The sequence below is a fragment of the Zea mays genome, chromosome 6 (genome assembly GCF_902167145.1).
Source record: "Zea mays cultivar B73 chromosome 6, Zm-B73-REFERENCE-NAM-5.0, whole genome shotgun sequence".
Classification (NCBI taxonomy): domain Eukaryota; kingdom Viridiplantae; phylum Streptophyta; class Magnoliopsida; order Poales; family Poaceae; genus Zea; species Zea mays.
This window is the reverse complement of record NC_050101.1, coordinates 16,633,587-16,641,968: the sequence shown is the minus strand read 5'-3', so window position 1 is coordinate 16,641,968 and position 8,382 is coordinate 16,633,587.

Sequence of the window (8,382 nt, the reverse complement as noted above, 5' to 3'; positions counted from 1 at the left end):
ACTAGAAGAAGCATAAGTGGAGTTTCAAGTACTCACCTTCTTCTCCCTTGCCATAAGGCATGTGTGACGCTCGTTCGGGAAGAGGAATGACTTGTTGAAGGCGGTGGCGGCGAGTCCTTCATTGTTGGAGTCGGAGGAGCAATCCGAATCCCACTCCTTTCCAATGTGTGCCTCGCCCTTGGCCTTCTTGTAGTTCTTCTTCTTTTCCCTCTTGTTCCCCTGTTCCTGGTCACTATCGTTATCGGGGCAGTTAGCGATAAAATGACCAATCTTACCGCACTTGAAGCATGAGCGCTTCCCCTTTGTCTTGGTCTTGCTTGGCTGCCCCTTGTGACCTCTTAGCACCGTCTTGAAGCGTTTGATGATGAGAGCCATCTCTTCATCATTAAGTCCGGCCGCCTCAATTTGTGCCACCTTGCTAGGTAGCGCCTCCTTGCTTCTTGTTGCTTTGAGAGCAAGAGGTTGCGGCTCGTTGATTGGTCCATTCAAGGTGTCGTCCACGTACCTTGCTTCCTTAATCATCATTCGCCCGCTGACGAATTTTCCTAGGACTTCTTCGGGCGACATTTTGGTGTACCTGGGATTCTCACGAATATTATTCACCAAATGAGGATCAAGAATGGTAAAGGACCTTAGTAATAGTCGGACGACGTCATGGTCCGTCCATCGCGTGCTTCCATAACTCCTTATTTTGTTGATAAGGGTCTTGAGCCGGTTGTATGTTTGGGTTGGCTCCTCGCCCCTGATCATTGCAAATCTTCCAAGCTCGCCCTCCACCAATTCCATTTTAGTGAGCATGGTGATGTCGTTCCCCTCGTGAGAAATCTTGAGGGTGTCCCATATTTGCTTGGCATTGTCCAAGCCGCTCACCTTATTGTACTCGTCCCTGCACAAAGAGGCTAGCAACACAGTAGTAGCTTGTGCATTTTTGTGAATTTGTTCATTAATAAACATAGGGCTATCCGAGCTATCAAATTTCATTTCATTCTCTACGATCTCCCATATGCTTGGATGGAGAGAGAATAAATGACTACGCATTTTGTGACTCCAAAATCCGTAGTCCTCCCCATCAAAGTGTGGAGGTTTGCCAAGAGGAATGGAAAGCAAATGCGAATTCGAACTATGTGGAATACGAGAATAATCAAATGAAAAGTTTGAATTGACCGTCTTCCTGTAGTCGTTGTCGTCGTCCTTTTGAGAAGAAGAGGATTCGTCGCTGTCGTAGTAGACGATCTCCTTGATGCGCCTTGTCTTCTTCTTCTTCCCATCTTTGCGCTTGTGGCCCGAGCCAGAGTCGTTGGATTTGTCATCTTTTGGCTCGTTGACGAAGAACTCCTTTTCCTTGTTGTTGATCACGATTCCCTTCCCCTTAGGATCCATTTCTTCGGGCGATTAGTCCCTTTCTTGAAGAGAACGGCTCCGATACCAATTGAGAGCACCTAGAGGGGGGGTGAATAGGTGATCCTGTAAACTTTAAAACTTAAGCCACAAAACTTTGATTAAGTGTTAGCACAGTTAATGCCAAGTGGCTGAAGAGAAGATCTTGCACAATATGATAATCACAAGGAGTTCAACACAGAGAAGACACAGTGATTTATCCCGTGGTTCGGCCAAGTACAAAACTTGCCTACTCCACGTTGTGGCATCCCAACGGACGAGAGTTGCACTCAACTCCTCTCAAGTGATCCAATGATCAACTTGAATACCACAATGTTATGCTTTTCCTTTCAATATCCCGTTTGCGAGGAATCTCCACAACTTGGAGTCTCTCACCCTTACACTTGAGATTCACAAAGAAATACGGAGTAAGGGAGGGAAGCAACACACACAAATCCACAGCAAAATGCGCACACACACGGCCAAGAATCGAGCTCAAAAGACTATCTCAAAGTTCTCACTAGAACGGAGCTCGAATCACTTAGAATGACAAACGAATGCGCAAAGACTGAGTGTGGATGATCAAGAATGCTCTAAGGTTGCTTGGTTGTCTCCTCCATGCGCCTAGGGGTCCCTTTTATAGCCCCAAGGCAGCTAGGAGCCGTTGAGAGCAAATCCAGAAGGCCAATCTTGCCTTCTGTCGTCGGGCGCACCGGACAGTCCGGTGCACACCGGACACTGTCCGGTGCCCGATTTATTTCCATAAACAGCTCAGCCGACCGTTGCCGACCGTTGCAGATCTGGCGCACCGGACAGTCTGGTGCACACCGGACAGTCCGGTGCCTCCTTCCGACCGTTGACCAGACCACGTGTCGCGCGCAGATTCTGCGGCCGACCGTTGGCTCGGCCAACCGTTGACTCACCGGACAGTCCGGTGCACACCGGACAGTCCGGTGAATTTTAGCCGTACGCCGTCGGCAAATTCCCGAGAGCAGCGTCTTCAGGTCGAGGCAGCCTGGCGCACCGGACACAGTCCGGTGCACCACCGGACAGTCCGGTGCCCCAGACCGAAACAGCCTCTTGGCTGTACACGGCCAACTCTCTTCTTTTCTTCTTCTTCCTGTTTCTAATACTTAGACAAGTATATTAGTACACAAAACCAATGTACTAAGACTTAGAAACATACCTTTGCTCTAGATTTGCACTTTGTTCATCCATGGGCATTGATTCACGTTTAAGCACTTGTGTTGACACTCAATCACCAAAATACTTAGAAATGGCCCAAGGGCACATTTCCCTTTCAAGTTGCAACCAGGAACGACCCCAATTTCCAAGAGGCCCTACCGAATGCCACCCGCTGAGTTGGCAGAGTTGAAGAAGCAATTGCAAGAGTTGCTGGACAAGGGTTTCATTCACCCAAGCACTTCGCCTTGGGGATGTCCAGCACTGTTTGTGAAAAAGAAGGATGAAAGCTTGAGGCTGTGTATAGATTACCGCCCTCTCAATGCGGTAACTATCAAGAACAAGTATCCTTTGCCTCGTATTGATGTTCTTTTTGACCAGTTGGTCGGGGCCAAGGTGTTTTCCAAGATAGACCTTCGCTCTGGCTACCATCAAATCAAGATACGAGCAAGTGATATTCCAGAAGACGACATTCTCAACCAGATATGGGCTATATGAATTTTTGGTGATGTCATTCGGGCTGACAAATGCACCAGCATATTTCATGTATCTGATGAATTCTATTTTTATGCCGGAATTGGACAAGTTCGTGGTGGTTTTCATCGATGATATTCTGGTGTACTCAAAGAACGAAGAAGAACATGCCGGGCATTTGCATGTAGTGCTTCAACGTCTGCGAGAGCACCACCTTTATGCCAAGTTATCCAAGTGTGATTTTTGGCTAAAGGAAATCAAATTCTTGGGTCACACTATCTCTCAGGCTGGAATAGCTGTTGATCCTGATAAAGTGCAAGAGGTGATGAACTGGAGGCCACCAACGACTGTTCGCCAGATTCGGAGTTTTCTGGGATTAGCTGGTTATTACCGAAGATTTATTCCGGACTTCTCTCGAATTGCGAAGCCTATTACTGAGTTGTTGAAGAAAGAAGTCAAGTTTGTGTGGAGTCAGAAGTGCGAAGATGTCTTCCATGCATTAAGGCAGCATCTGACCACAGCACCAGTATTGGCGCAACCCGACAGCAGCAAGCCTTTTGATGTGTATTGCGATGCCTCGGGCACCGGGCTAGGTTGTGTCTTGATGCAAGACAACCGAGTCATTGCTTATGCCTCAAGAGCACTCAGGCCTCATGAGCAAAACTATCCCACTCATGACCTCGAGCTAGCAGCAGTGGTTCATGCATTGAAGATGTGGAGGCACTATCTAATGGGAACTCACTGCAACATCTTCACTGATCATAAGAGACTTAAGTACATTTTTACTCAGGCTGATCTCAACATGAGGCAGAGAAGATGGCTAGAGCTGATCAAGGATTATGACCTGGAGGTACATTATCACCCAGGAAAAGCTAATGTGGTAGCAAATGCCTTGAGTCGGAAGTTGCAATGCAATTGTGTTCTGATGGATTCTCGCATTAACACCTTGTGTGATGAGTTGCGCAAGATGCAAATTGAAGTGATTCCTTCTGGTTCTTTGTCTCACATTTCTGTTGAGCCAGCTTTGCAAGACCAGATTATCATGGCCCAGCTCAGTGACAAGGGAGTGCAGATTATCAAGAAGAATCTCCATCAGAAGGTTGAGAAGTATAATTGTTTCCGCCAGGATGAAAAGGGTGTGTTATGGTTCAAAAGCAGATTGGTGATTCCTAAAGACCAGGACCTCAAGAGGAAAATTTTGGATGAGGCTCATCTCTCCAAATTCTCTATGCATCCGGGAAGCACCAAGATGTACCATGATTTGAAGCTTTTGTACTGGTGGACCAGAATGAAGAGGGAGATAGCCCAGTATGTATCAGAATGTGACACCTGTCAGAGGATAAAGGCAAGCCACTTGAAGTCAGCTGGAGCTTTGCAACCACTGTCCGTACCTTCGTGGAAGTGGGATGACATCAGCATGGATTTCATTGTGGGTCTGCCCAACACCTCTCGTCATCATGATTCAATTTGGGTTATTGTGGACCGATTGACGAAAGTGGCACATTTTCTTCCTGTGCACACCACTGATAAGGCTCAGAAATATGCAGAATTGTATATTGACCGGATCGTGTGTTTGCACGGATTACCTCGGACCATTGTTTCTGACCGAGGAGCCCAATTTGTTGCCAGATTTTGGGAACAATTGCAAGAGTCTTTGGGAACCAAGCTAATCAGGAGTTCAGCTTACCACCCACAGACTGATGGTCAGACAGAAAGGGTAAACCAAATCCTGGAGGATATGCTGAGAGCTTGTGCGATCGATTGTGGCAAGAACTGGGATAAGCACCTCTCCTTGGCAGAGTTTGCTTATAACAATAGTTATCAATCCAGCCTAAAGATGGCACCTTTTGAAGCTCTCTATGGAAGAAGGTGCAGGACACCACTCAATTGGTCTCAACCTGGTGAAAGAGAAGTTTTTAGACCTGATTTAGTGACTGAAGCCGAAAGGAAGGTCAAGTTAATCAGGAAGAATCTAGAAGCTGCTCAGGCCAGGCAGAAGAGCTATCATGATAAAAGAAGGAAACCTCTCCAGTTCGAGGTGGGAAGTTTTGTATACCTCAAGGTATCACCCACCAAGGGAGTGCAGAGGTTTGGGATCAAAGGCAAGCTAGCCCCTCGTTACATTGGACCTTATGAGATCATAGAAGCATGTGGACCCGTGGCATACAAGTTGAAGTTACCTTCAAAGATGTCTGCCATTCACAGTGTTTTCCATGTATCTCAGCTGAAGAAGTGTGTTTGATTGCCGTCCGAGATCATAGCAGAGCCAGAATTGGAAATAGAGCCAGATCTATCGTACCAAGAGTACCCCTCCAAGATTCTGGATTGCAAAGAAAGATCAACTCGGGCTAAATCGATCAAAATGTACAAGGTCCAGTGGAGTAATCACTCAGAGGAGGAAGCCACTTGGGAAACCGAGGAATTCTTAAGATCCAACTTCCCCGATTGCCTACCTAAGGAAGCCTGTACGTAATCACCCCCAACCCCTCCTCCTGCCCTTCGAATCTAATTTCCAAAAATATGATCGTAATTCAGAATGAAGTAACTGTGAAGTAAAACTTAAAAGGACTTCCTTCTGAAGTTGCAAAGAGAATGACATTCGAAGGGCAGTTTTACCCTAATAATAGCAACACTCACCCATTTCCTATAAGTCCCACCCTTCGCTTCACCCTGGGAGGACTCTGGCCTGAATCTCGGGACGAGATTCTTTTAAGGGGGGAAGGCTGTGACACCCCAGTGTCACCTAGGGTTTCTCTCAAATACCAACCCAAGAACCATTATTTCATGTGAATCAAAGTAAGCATGAGCATCAAATTAACATAAGTAAGAAAGAATCCACCAAGTATATACTTAAAAGTATCATGATCAAAACAATTGAGTCTTTTTAAAAGATAAGAATGTGCAACCCTAATAAAAACCCTAAGTGAGCCCTATAAGCAAAATGATTAATAAAAATCCAGTGGACTTACAACCACCAGAGCCCCACTACAAAAATAAAGAGCACCTCAGCCCAACTTTTTAAGTAAGGAAAATAAATACAAAGTGATAATAAGGCATTTTCCAAATAAATCATGAACAACCCCTATTAATGTGATAATGGGCAACCAAAAATTTGCTAAGTCCATAATGGGATAAACTACCAGAGAAAAATGCCAACCCATGAAAAAGAAGCAAACTCATACCAATTGCTAATGATTTAAGAGAAAGGCCACTTAATTCAAATAATGCATACCACCCCTTCCCTTAAGCAAAAAGAGGCCAAACTTCAGAATGATTGCTCTTGCACAAAACAATAACTGAGAAAAATAAGCACTCTGTTGTTTGATGTTTTTCAAATATAGTGGCAGTACAAAGCACCCATTTGGCTAGAAACTTGAGAAAACCATAGAAAAAAAATTAAAAAGTATTAATGATTAGAAATTTGTATCAAGTCATGTTATAACACCTAAAAGCCAGCAAAAATAAGTTTTGGAGAATTGCCCACTGTTAAATAATAGTTGTAGTTCAAAGCACCCCTTCTGCCCTAGAATTTAATAATTTTGTCCAGAGAAAACTATTCACTTTCTGATCCCCAAATTTTGAGACAGAGAAACATACACCAGTAACAAGCCACTGTAATTTTTGCAGAATTTTTAGAATGTTATAAAAGCAACTTGTAGTTCAAACCTACTCCAAAACATTAAAGAGAATAAAAGAAAAGGAAAGAAGAAATAAACCCCACCTCAATAAGTCTAACTTGAGTACTTATCAATTCTCACTAGGACTTAAAAGGAGTTCAGTGGAACCCCAAAATTTAATCTACTTACCTTAGCTAAGTTTAAACCAATTTACCAAGTATACCACCCAAGGGTCTTACATAAGTAAAGTTAACCTTATTTAACTCAAGAAAGATCATGCACCTTTAAAGTTGTGAATTCTAAAAAAAGCACATGTCATATCATGCATATATCTTATGCATTGCATTCATTAGATTGTAATCTTGCCGACTGAGAGTACGTGCTCATCCCCGAGCAAGGACCTGTCCAAGAGGAGGACCAGGAGCAGGCTTCAGAGGCTGTTATTGAGGATCTCCCCGCAGCCCCAGCAATTGAAGGCAAGCCCCGGTTTTATGCATAACCATGTTATTATATGCTACTTTACTACACTTAATGCTTGTAGGATTGCAATGTGCACTTAAGTGTAGGAGTTGCTAGGTCGAGTAGCTGCTTGCTAATCAGGATCTCGGTAGAAGTCGAGTGATTTTTCTAGCACTCGCGCGAGGTCAGGAATTGATTGTATTCATCTTGATAATGGGATATATGTTAGTCTATGGACTTGGATCCAGGGAGGATGCCTTTCCATGAGACGGGAAAAATGAATTAAGGATTAATGTGTGGATACCTGAGTCAAGCTTTTGAACGTACTAAGCACATGCCGGGAAAAATGGTAACCGGTAAACCTAGTACCTGAGTGAAGCCGGGCGCGGACTTTATCCCTCATGCGACCTGAGACTAGGTCTCCCATGCTAGCTATGGTGGGTACAAGTGCGGTCACTGCACGGCGGCAGCCGGGGTCAGTGGAGCATTGTATGCCAAGGCGGTGAGGCCTGGACGCGAACGGGGAATCGATGGGGACGGTTGTCATGTGTGGGGTCGGAGTACCCTAACATGCCGTGTGTTTAGGTTTACCTTGCAAGGTTAAAACTCGATTCGAATCGTCTGCTTCTCGCAGCTAATGAGACTGCTTGATTCCTTGTACTGCATCGAGTAAGAAGTGAAATGTGGTTACATGAGATAACTTGTTGATTGAACTAATTGATTGTTACCATGTATGCTTAGAAGGAGCAAATCTAGCTAAGTTAATGATGATAGAATTGGAAAAGCTAAAATTTGCTTTTAGAAACAGCTAGTGCTTTTGGCAAACCAAACCCCTCAGCCAAACAGCTGCATAGTCTAGAGGTAGAGGAGTAGACTCCTCACACCGGTTAAGTCTAGCTGAGTATTAGTATACTCAGCCTTGCTTGTGGCACTTGGCCTACCACCCTGCCACCGGGTTGGACGGTCGAGTGGGATGTTGCTCCGGCAGGAGAGGAGCACGAGGAGTAGTGGGCTAGGCCTTGCCCGATTCCTCGATACCGACGACATCAATTATCCGCTGCACTTTATTTTGTGAACTTTATTTGCTACGCAAAAACTCCGATTTATGTAATAACTCCGCACTTAATTTGAGGTTTCCTGTTTTATTGTATTTCTTCTGTGACTCACCTTCGAGTGAGATTGTGGAGTTTGATCCTGGTTAAGTGGCTCTATCAGACTAGATCTGAAGGACTGACGGGTTATTCCGATTTAAGTGTGTTACGGCCCCGTGAGG